Genomic DNA, 11,861 nt, shown 5'->3' on the forward strand with positions numbered 1-11,861 from the left:
TTGCCCTTCAAATTTCTTGCCCACCTCCTGACTAGACTGACATCCACAGAGCCACTGCAAAAAGCAGCACTCATTTGGTGATGAATGTCCACAAATGCATAAGTAATTCAGTAAACACACATTCATGTATGTCACCAGTTTTTACTGGCTTCTGTACACGTGTTATGTCTAAAATGATTTTGCACATACCTGAAATTGCAGACAAAAAGAGATTGATTTAATGACAGTCAGTACCCAATATTAGTGTATTATTATTGCACCAGTTTTATGATTTATTTTATGAGGACCTAAGGCAATTCTGTGGTGGATGCAATGATGTGCCACACCAGCACATGCTCCAAGACTTGATTTGACTTGATCTATGACATGTACTGACTTTCCATCCAGGTGGTAGATGTAATTCAAAGACTCTGGAATGTATTTTGGTTGTTTTTATTGGTTCAGGGTAGGAGTGCAAGGGGGCAAGAGGGTATTAAAAACAATTCTGTCTGACAGGTTGACTTAAAGAAACACTATGAATATCACCCACTGAACTCAGAATACCCTTACAGTTGATATTTCTAGTACTGGGAATGAACTTAGTTCCATTAGTAGTTTTGTGTACATGTCCTTCCTCCCATCAGCCATCAAACTCTACAAAACCAGCTAATACTGTATGCAGCACTGTGATGATACTGTTTTCATCACAGCTTCATTACAATCAGGAGAATGAAGTCCAAGCCATTAGGGTCCTGGTGCTTCCTGCATTTCTGTCTAGTTGGAAGACCTGGACTCTACCCAGGGACCAAGGGGGACAACTAGATGTCTATGTCTTTGGTAGTAGGTCCAGTCGAAGGAACCTTGGGTACTGCTGGCATGACTTTGTGTCAAACAAACTAACTTAAGCCTGGTTCACATGGCAGGATTTTACAATTGTCTGTAGATTTCCAAAACCTGAGAGACCACAAACGTGGAGATAAAAATCATAGATCTAACAGTTTTGGTGGTACAGTGTGTGGTGTTCAGCCACACGGTAAAAACAACACACCACACATGAACAGATTTCACACACGAACATTCCCAGGTCAGATAGGACATCTCTCAAAATCTCTCGAGATTAAACGTGACTTCAGAGGAAACAAACTGAGATACTTTGTGGACTATTTAAAACAGAGGGAAAAACAATACAAAAAGACAAAGAAAAGGCGTTCTTTAAAGGAGTGGAGACAGCACGACCACCGGGCCTCTGGTAAGTCAGAACAGCTGTTCTGATTTTATCAAAACAGCTCCCTGCGTCCGTCACCTCGCTTTCTGATTGGCTGCACATCACATTCAGCAGGCTGCATGCTCGTTTTTGGTCGGTGGACACAACACACTGCGATATCGGGCCAAGACAATCCAACAAGTTCATTGTCCCCGATTTGCGATCAGAGCGCCCCTGACGTTCTTCCAAGCAGATCAGAGCGCTCTTAAGACACCACACACGGCAGGAATATCTGCTAAGATTATCTTTAGCATCATCAAGATTGTCGGATGTCCTTAAGATTGTCAGAAGGGGAAGATCGGGTCCGATATCGGCCTAGTTATCTTGCCGTGTGAACCAGGCATTATGGATCACTATTGTCAGGTAAATCAGCTCTAATAATTTCTCTGGGTATTGTCCAAGATGATGCCTCAGTGTTGAGGGCCTCAGTGGCTGAAGAAGGCTAACAGGAAGCTCACATTTCACCAGGCAACAGGAGATTGCAGCCAAATTTGAAGCAGTAAGAATGAATAGGTCATCTACCTGGGTGGTTTAGAAGGCCAAAGACAAGTCCATAGTGTGATGGATGTGGCGATGTGTGGCACCAGCATGTGGTCCTAGACCTGACCTGAACTCTTACGTGAAGACAAGTCCAGTTAGTGTGTCCATGGTTTAGCAAAATGATGACTTTTACTAACTTAGTATGAGAGCAAAATGAGAGCAAAGCAGAGTTTCTGCCTTTTGCCTACATCCAGTATATTCTCCTCTCCTCTCCATCTTCTCTTCTCCTTTCTGCTTCTCTGTTCCTATATTCTGTTCTGCAGTTGTCTTATCTCTTTACCTCACCTTTCTGAGCAGAAAGCGCTGTAACTAGGTTTAAGGATATGATTCCTTCTTTATGTTCTCCAATGCCATATACCAACACAGGGCAGAGTAGCTACCTAAACTCTGTGAGTGAGATAGATTATCTCGTCAATAGTTTTATATCCTCATTGAGGACAACTTTGGATGCTGTAGCTCCTCTGAAAAAGAGAGTCTTAAATCAGAAGTGCCTGACTCCGTGGTATAACTCACAAACTCGCAGCTTAAAGCAGATAACCCGTAAGTTGGAGAGGAAATGGCGTCTCACTAATTTAGAAAATCTTCACTTAGCCTGGAAAAAGAGTCTGTTGCTCTATAAAAAAGCCCTCCGTAAAGCTAGGACATCTTACTACTCATCACTAATTGAAGAAAATAAGAACAACCCCAGGTTTCTTTTCAGCACTGTAGCCAGGCTGACAAAGAGTCAGAGCTCTATTGAGCCGAGTATTCCTTTAACTTTAACTAGTAATGACTTTATGACTTTCTTTGCTAATAAAATTTTAACTATTAGAGAAAAAATTACTCATAACCATCCCAAAGACATATCGTTCTCTTTGGCTGCTTTCAGTGATGCCGGTATTTGGTTAGACTCTTTCTCTCCGATTGTTCTGTCTGAGTTATTTTCATTAGTTACTTCCTCCAAACCATCAACATGTCTATTAGACCCCATTCCTACCAGGCTGCTCAAGGAAGCCCTACCATTAATTAATGCTTCAATCTTAAATAAGATCAATCTATCTTTATTAGTTGGCTATGTACCACAGGCTTTTAAGGTAGGAGTAATTAAACCATTACTTAAAAAGCCATCACTTGACCCAGCTATCTTAGCTAATTATAGGCCAATCTCCAACCTTCCTTTTCTCTCAAAAATTCTTGAAAGGGTAGCTATAAAACAGCTAACTGATCATCTGCAGAGGAATGGTCTATTTGAAGAGTTTCAGTCAGGGTTTAGAATTCATCATAGTACAGAAACAGCATTAGTGAAGGTTACAAATGATCTTCTTATGGTCTCAGACAGTGGACTCATCTCTGTGCTTGTTCTGTTAGACCTCAGTGCTGCTTTTGATACTGTTGACCATAAAATTTTATTACAGAGATTAGAGCATGCCATAGGTATTAAAGGCACTGCGCTGCAGTGGTTTGAATCATATTTATCTAATAGATTACAATTTGTTCATGTAAATGGGGAATCTTCTTCACAGACTAAGGTTAATTATGGAGTTCCACAAGGTTCTGTGCTAGGACCAATTTTATTCACTTTATACATGCTTCCCTTAGGCAGTATTATTAGAAAGCATTGCTTAAATTTTCATTGTTACGCAGATGATACCCAGCTTTATCTATCCATGAAGCCAGAGGACACACACCAATTAGCTAAACTGCAGGATTGTCTTACAGACATAAAGACATGGATGACCTCTAATTTCCTGCTTTTAAACTCAGCTAAAACTGAAGTTATTGTACTTGGCCCTACAAATCTTAGAAACATGGTGTCTAACCAGATCCTTACTCTGGATGGCATTACCCTGACCTCTAGTAATACTGTGAGAAATCTTGGAGTCATTTTTGATCAGGATATGTCATTCAATGCGCATATTAAACAAATATGTAGGACTGCTTTTTTGCATTTGCGCAATATCTCTAAAATTAGAAAGGTCTTGTCTCAGAGTGATGCTGAAAAACTAATTCATGCATTTATTTCCTCTAGGCTGGACTATTGTAATTCATTATTATCAGGTTGTCCTAAAAGTTCCCTGAAAAGCCTTCGGTTAATTCAAAATGCTGCAGCTAGAGTACTGACAGGGACTAGAAGGAGAGAGCATATCTCACCCATATTGGCCTCTCTTCATTGGCTTCCTGTTAATTCTAGAATAGAATTTAAAATTCTTCTTCTTACTTATAAGGTTTTGAATAATCAGGTCCCATCTTATCTTAGGGACCTCATAGTACCTTATCACCCCAATAGAGCGCTTCGCTCTCAGACTGCAGGCTTACTTGTACTTCTTAGGGTTTGTAAGAGTAGAATGGGAGGCAGAGCCTTCAGCTTTCAGGCTCCTCTCCTCTGGAACCAGCTCCCAATTTGGATCAGGGAGACAGACACCCTCTCTACTTTTAAGATTAGGCTTAAAACTTTCCTTTTTGCTAAAGCTTATAGTTAGGGCTGGATCAAGTGACCCTGAACCATCCCTTAGTTATGCTGCTATAGACGTAGACTGCTGGGGGGCTCCCATGATGCACTGAGTGTTTCTTTCTCTTTTTGCTCTGTATGCACCACTCTGCATTTAATCATTAGTGATTGATCTCTGCTCCCCTCCACAGCATGTCTTTTTCCTGGTTCTCTCCCTCAGCCCCAACCAGTCCCAGCAGAAGACTGCCCCTCCCTGAGCCTGGTTCTGCTGGAGGTTTCTTCCTGTTAAAAGGGAGTTTTTCCGTCCCACTGTCGCCAAGTCCTTGCTCACAGGGAGTCGTTTTGACCGTTGGGGTTTTTCTGTAATTATTGTATAGCTTTGCCTTACAATATAAAGCGCCTTGGGGCAACTGTGTTGTGAAAGTGTGGTGACACAGACCCACAACAGGGGGCGTAAATGAACGGACAATGGAGGAAGTCAAATATGAACACTTTACTGTTGTGAATAGCACAACTCAACACAGCAGATTACAGAATATGTACAAAAATCAATTAACAAAGTTGTCGTGTGGGCAGGCTCGAGGATAGAAGACGTCTGTCCTGAGAAGAACCGGAACCACACGATTTCCTCCGCCACCGAACCTGGAAAATAATGGAGCCGCCAAGTTCCGAGTCCCCAGGTGGCCACCATCTCCGCGTGTTGGATCTGGTACTGCTGGCGAGGAGCAGAAACAATCAGATGTGGGTGTATGAACACCCAGTAACACTTATGGTGAATATTCCACCTCCACCTCTCATTCAGAAAGCTCTCATGTGCAGTTGTAAGTGTACTTATCAAACGTTGGGGTGAGAAGGCGTCAGTCCCAACTCAGCCTCAGCTACAAGCACTCACAGAAACCCAACTGCAAAATTAGCACAAGCAAAAATATTGTAACGGACAATCACAACGGCTGAGAATTTACCTCCTTAGGTAGATGATATCTCGGCAACGAGGTGGAGATGACGTCCAGTCTTTATGGAGTGAGATGATGAAGTGTAGATGGGTGACAGCTGTCAAGAGATAATGAGTGACAGCTGTCACCCCCGGCTGTGTCCGTGGCGGCAGCGCCCTCTCGTGCCTGAAGCCCGCACTTCAGGCAGGGCGCCCTCTGGTGGTGGGCCAGCAGTACCTCCTCTTCTGGCGGCCCACACAACAGGACCCCCCCCTCAACCCAGCTTATCCGGGTGATGGTGGTAGAAATCGGCCAGGAGGGCCGGATCCAGGATGAAGCTCCTCTTTACCCAGGTACGTTCTTCGGGTCCATACCCCTCCCAGTCCACCAAATACTGGAACCCCCGGCCCATCCAACGGACGTCCAGGAGCCGGCGCACTGTCCAAGCCGGCTCCCCGTCGATGATCCGGGCAGGAGGCGGCGCTGGTCCGGGAGCACAGAGGGCTGAGGTGTGGTAAGGTTTGATTCTTGACACATGAAAAATCGGGACTAGGACTGAGGATTTTGAGGATTTTGTGTGGTCCAATGTACCTGTCCTTGAGCTTCGGGGAGTCCACCTGGAGGGGGATGTCCTTTGTGGATAGCCACACCTCCTGCCCGGGCTGGTAAGCAGGGGCCGGGGACCGCCGGCAGTCTGCATGGGTCTTCGCCCTCGTCCGGGCCTTTATCAAGGCAGAACGGGCGGAGCGCCACACCCAATGGCACTTCCGCAGGTGGGCCTGGACCGAGGGCACACCGACCTCTCCCTCCACCACGGGAAACAATGGGGGCTGATACCTCAAACACACCTCAAATGGGGAGAGGCCAGTGGCAGAGGACACCTGGCTGTTATGCGCATACTCGATCCAGGCCAGATGTTCACTCCAGGCCGTCGGGTGTGCGGACGTCACACAGCGCAGGGCTTGCTCCAATTCCTGATTGGCCCATTCTGCCTGTCCATTGGTCTGCGGGTGATACCCGGACGAGAGGCTCACAGTGGCCCCCAGTTCCCGGCAGAAGCTCCTCCAGACGTGTAAGGAAAACTGGGGACCACGATCAAAGACGATGTCTGTAGGTATCCCATGCAGACGGACGACGTGGTGGACCAGGAGGTCTGCAGTCTCCTGGGCCGTGGGGAGCTTCGGGAGGACCACGAAGTGGGCCGCCTTGGAGAATCGGTCCACTATCGTGAAGATGGTCATCATGCCCTGGGACGGCGGGAGGCCCGTGACAAAATCCAGACCGATGTGGGACCAGGGGTGATGAGACACAGGAAGTGGCCGAAGAAGTCCCTGTACCTTCTGGTGGTCTGCCTTGCCCCTGGCACAGGTGGTGCAGGCCTGGATATATTCTCAGACGTCGGCCTCCAGGGACGCCCACCAGAAGCGCTGCCGGACCACTGCCATGGTCCTTCGCACCCCCGGATGACAGGAGAGCTTAGAACCATGACAGAAATCCAAGACAGCAGCTCTGGCCTCTGGTGGGACGTAGAGCTTGTTCTTCGGCCCAGTTCCGGGGTCTGGGCTCCGTGCCAGGGCCTCCCGGATGGTCTTCTCCACGTCCCAGGTGAGGGTGGCCACGATAGTGGACTCCGGAATGATGGGCTCCGGTGGATCCGACAGCTCAGTCTGTCTGATTTGGCGCTATATAAATAAAATTGATTTGATTTGATTCTTCTCCCATTAGCTTTCTTCTCCTCTTGTGGTCCCTATTTTCCCTCCTCAGTCCACTGATCCTGTATTCTCCTTTAGTCCTCATGTTTCTTCTCTCCTGCTTGTAATGGCAATATTCACCTTGTCATGAAATAGAGAGATAGTGCAAATAAAAAGTGAAAACTGTCTATCCAGAACTGGTCTGACCTTCCTGGTGCCCAAAGCATATTCTACTAAGGTCTCTCCTACCTGACCCATGAACCATGTAAAGCACACAGTCACGCCTGACCCCAGTGCTCCCCCTACAGCCCTAACTCCTTTCAAACAGTTTGTCCATCTGTCAGTCTAAAAATAAGTAGAATAAGCTCAGTTAGGTAGGAAGCATTTTAACTTTACGTGAGTGCCGTTTGTTGACATCAGTCTCAGAGACAATGTGCACTGAAATGATTGCTGTCGCATGCAACTGTATTTTATTTTATTTTTTTGCTCTCTTTGTAGAGAATAGTTTCACATTGTCCTCTCAAAAGATATTGATCCCCATTTTGGCATTATCTGTGTGTGTGAGTGTATATATACGTATATATATATGCCCTCACTCACATACACATGTCCCCCTCCCCCTCCTGTCCAAATGAGCCAAACTTGGCACACATATATACTTTGACATACAGAGAGCAACATAGGCTGCTGTTGTCCCAACATGACCTGCTGTGTCATCCACCACTTCATCTGGCTGATACAAGGGTGAAGTCATCATCCACCCTCAAATACCAATGATTCATTCAGTTCTACTTGTCCAGTTGCTGTGCTTTTCCATGACCATCAACAAGGCTCAGGGACAGACTCTCAAAGCCACTGGTATGGATCTTTCTGAGCCTTCTTTTCACATGGCACGTTCTACATGGCAGACTCACGAACTGGGACCCCTGAGAATGTCTTTCTCTTTTCACAAAATAGGCAGACAAGAAACGTGTTGTACCATGAGGTGGAGTAAAATTAGTTGCACCCTCACAGTTCTCCAGAATCCAGTTTAGGTGGGAGGTGATAGCTGTGTTGGTGAAATTTAAATTTTCATTTCAGTCTGTGAATCAAACCTGCTTGGTGTGGGTAATCAACTTGGAGTTACAAATTAGTTCAAATTCATGATTGCAGTTACATTTGCTTATGTCTATTTAAAACGGTGGTCCTTGAGTACCTGTTAGTTGTGTACAAATTTTTAATTCATATGGTTTAATTTCAGTATATTTGGATGTGGCATGTTGAACATATTTGATTATGAAATATATTATACTTAAAAAAGTCTACCACACTGCAGGAAATACACTGAAACATTCATCTGGATGTGGTGGGCAGTAATATACATTTCCATCGGTAATGTTCTGAAGTGGGGGACTGAAGGTCAAGATGAGGTTCAGCATTCTCTGATTGCTTGTCTTTGGTTTATTTACTTTATGTTTTTTTGTGAACACATGATCTTAACTCATTCTCTAATTAAGACCAGCTGAAGGAGCTTCAGCCTTGATGTTGATTGAATTCTTGTTCACATAATTAAGTAGCGCTGTAATTAAACAGATGCATGAGGTGGCTAAAAAATAAAGGCGTGCAACAGCGTCATGCTGGAACTGGTTTGTGGTTGTGCTGATGCCACTGTAACCGACAGCGATATGACTCAACAACTTGCAGCTACACCGCATTATTGCTGTGGTGATATCATTTTAAGAATTCAAATTTTTACTTTATTCTTTGTTGCTTATTGTGGAAAATACCTGAGTATTCTACACACATAATTGCATCACACTAAATAAAGTTCATAAAGGTCCAAACTCACCATGTGCTCCATATAATCCTCATACTCCCCCTTTCTCATTATGTATCCTGCCAGCTGCCCCGTTTAAGATGACAGTGCAGTTAGTTTTCCCATCATGCAGTGTGGTGTGGGGTGGCATATGTCACCAGCAGCAACAACAGCTAGAAAAATGCCTGTCAGAGGAAGGACGGCCTTCACCAAAGTATCCCCAATTAATTTAAGTGAAGAAAAACAAAGTGCTCAGTGCCATCTGGAGTCAGTCCCCCAGTAAGCACAGCGACATGACTTCAGGAAATATTAAATGGGGTGGGAAACAACACCACTGTGAGAGCTGTGAAGAAAGGCACCAAAACAACAGCTTGTTCGAAGACTGAGTGCAGAATTACACATGCTGTACCACAAGATGCAAGCCACTCACCATCATATTGGAATGTGCAATAAAGTATGGAGATGAGTGACAGCAATTCTGTAACAAAACTTTACAGACTGATGAGGCCATGATTCAAAAGAAGGAAGAAGAGAGGTCTTTATTGTCATTGTACAAACATAAATCCATACATTTTACCATCCTATTGACAGCTAAACACAGTGGACAACCACAGTCCAATGCTCAGGGGCCAACGCCACATGTAGAAACACTGCTATGGTCAGGGGCAAAGAAAGAAGCAGACCCTAATGAGCATGTTTTTGATGGTGGGGTGTAACTGGAGTGCCCGGAGAAAAAATCCACACAGATACAGATAGAGAGAGCATACAAACCCCACACAGAAAGGAACTGGGTATAGGTGGAATCAAATGTTGTGAGGGAAGAGTGCTAACCACTGAGTATGGCATCAGATCAGCGCCAAAACCACACGTGCATAAAAAATGCATTCACGCATAAATATTAACTGCACGCGTGCAAATTACTACTACGTGCCCGTGCAAAGGTGCTGTGCGCGAGGACCAGCGTGCCCCCCGCCTACTCCAAGTTGATTTCTGCTTGCGTGCAGGGAATTCCTGCTCTCTCGCTTGAAACTTATGGCACTATGGAGTTAGATATTGGCACTATGGGGGAGGGAACCAGCTCAGCACATGCTCAGCTATGATTGGTCATCTCTGGAGAGTGAGGAGAAAGAAAAAAATCTGCTTATGATTCAAAATATGGAGAATTATTTCAGAAAGTCTTCAGCAATATATCTGTTAGGGGTGGCAATCTTTAAGCACCTCATGATTTGATTTGATTTTGATTAACATGGATCTGCATGTTCTGGCACACTGTAAAAACTGGCCCAGATAACTTCCCTGGCCATGCACATGTGGTTTGCTCATCAGAGCTGACTGATGTGTTTGCTGATGTATTCAATTTGTCCCTTGCACAAGCCTCTGTACCCACCTGTTTTAAGTCCACCAGTATAGTGCCCATCACCAAGAGAAACACTGTCACCCACCTAAATGATTATCATCCCAGAGCACTCTCTCCAATCATGATGACGTGCTTTGAAAGGATAGTCGTGACCCACATTAACCTCCTGGGGCTGACGCCATCGTATACGATGGCTAGGTACACATTTTACTAAATTATAAATAACTTTTTAATGATGTAAGATAGAAATGTACTTTTTTTGCTGAAAAGTTAACTCCGCGGACCTTTGGCCAGCCATCGACCATCTTTGTACTCCTCATAGAAGCTGTGTGATGACATGCGCAATGTGAGTGTCCAGTCGGAATTGGTTCACCGTCACATGGCATTCCAATATCCAATCGTAGGGCAGAACAGTCTCACATGGTATCCCAAAGATTGTTTCTAGGTGTAATGTGTTACTCTGTGGCATGTGAATGCTGTCTGAATAGCCCCCTGGCTGCTGGCTCCATGCGTAAAAGTACAGCGTTGTGCATATTAATGAAGGAGATCAGCGTAAGAGGGTCTCTTACAACCTCACGTGGTTTAACGAAGATTGTCACTGAGAGAAATTATTCACTTAAGCCCCTTTTACACCGGGACTGCTCCCAGTTGCTTCCTGTTGCGTTATGACGACGCAGGAATATCTGCATCAGGTGCATGCAGCAGGGGGGCAGAGAGGAGGTGAGGACACAGCCTGCGGGTTCTCTGCACAGAGAAATCAGACTGCACAGTGTGGCTGCAGCCACACTGTGCAGTCTGATTTCTCTTCTAGTTTATATTTGTTCTTGTGCTGAGCTGCAGGTCTATGCTCTGAGTTCTGTTATAGTTTATCTTTCTTCCTTTGACCGCGAGATGCGCACGCGCGTGCATGCGAACGAACCGCCCGTGAGTAAATGTGGATATGTCTGGAGTTATACTTGATGTGGACATGTCCTGTCTCTGGCAATCAGTCTGTGAGCAGGACTTATGTCCTTTTTTGTCCTTTTTTTTAACACAGTGATGAGAGAGTTTGAACGGAGAACAAGGAACAACTGCCTGCAGCCTGACAGTTTTTTTTTTCTTTCTTTTAAGTTTACATGTGCACGCGTGAACGAACCATCCGTGAGTGGACTGGAGATGTCTGGACTTTTTACTGGATGAGGACATCTCCTGTCTCTGGCAATCAGTCTGTGAGCTTTTTGAGCATGTAGTTTTACTGCATTGTGTACATGGTATAAAAACAATCCTGCGTGATTTATACTGCGGGAACAATGGAACACAGCAGGAATCATACATTGGCGTTGGGTAATGTTGTCTTGTGTGTGGCTTCCACGTCGCACTGAGTCCTTTCCTGTTGCTCTGACTTGTACTGAAACCACTTAATTCTGCGTCGAGCAGAGGGTGCAAACAAAAATTAAACATGTTTAATTTTTGGCGTCTGATTTGCTTCGTCCTTTGTGCTCCTCACACTGTTGTGGCGCTGAGCTTCATCGTCTCGGCATTGAGTTGCTTCCACGTGGCGTCGTCATGACGACACACGACGCAACTGGGAGCAGCCCCGGTGTGAAAGGGGCTTTAGTTAACCAGGGAATATTGTTGAATAACCTCTCTCGCTCTCACTCGTAAAGTGCCAATTATGCATTTGAAAGAAATGAGGGGTGTTAACAGGGCCTCAAACTGTGAAGGGAGATCGTTTACATGCTGAAACACATTCCAAGAGAGAGTCAAACTCCATTTAGGTAAAACGTTTGTGTTGTAAGCTTTGTGTAATAGCAGACAGAAATTGCTTTGAGATGTGGCATAAAGACAAACAAAATGCATAGGCCATTTTGTATATATTGTTGAAAATGTGCATTT

This window comes from Thalassophryne amazonica, chromosome 7 (genome assembly GCF_902500255.1).
Source record: "Thalassophryne amazonica chromosome 7, fThaAma1.1, whole genome shotgun sequence".
NCBI lineage: Eukaryota > Metazoa > Chordata > Actinopteri > Batrachoidiformes > Batrachoididae > Thalassophryne > Thalassophryne amazonica.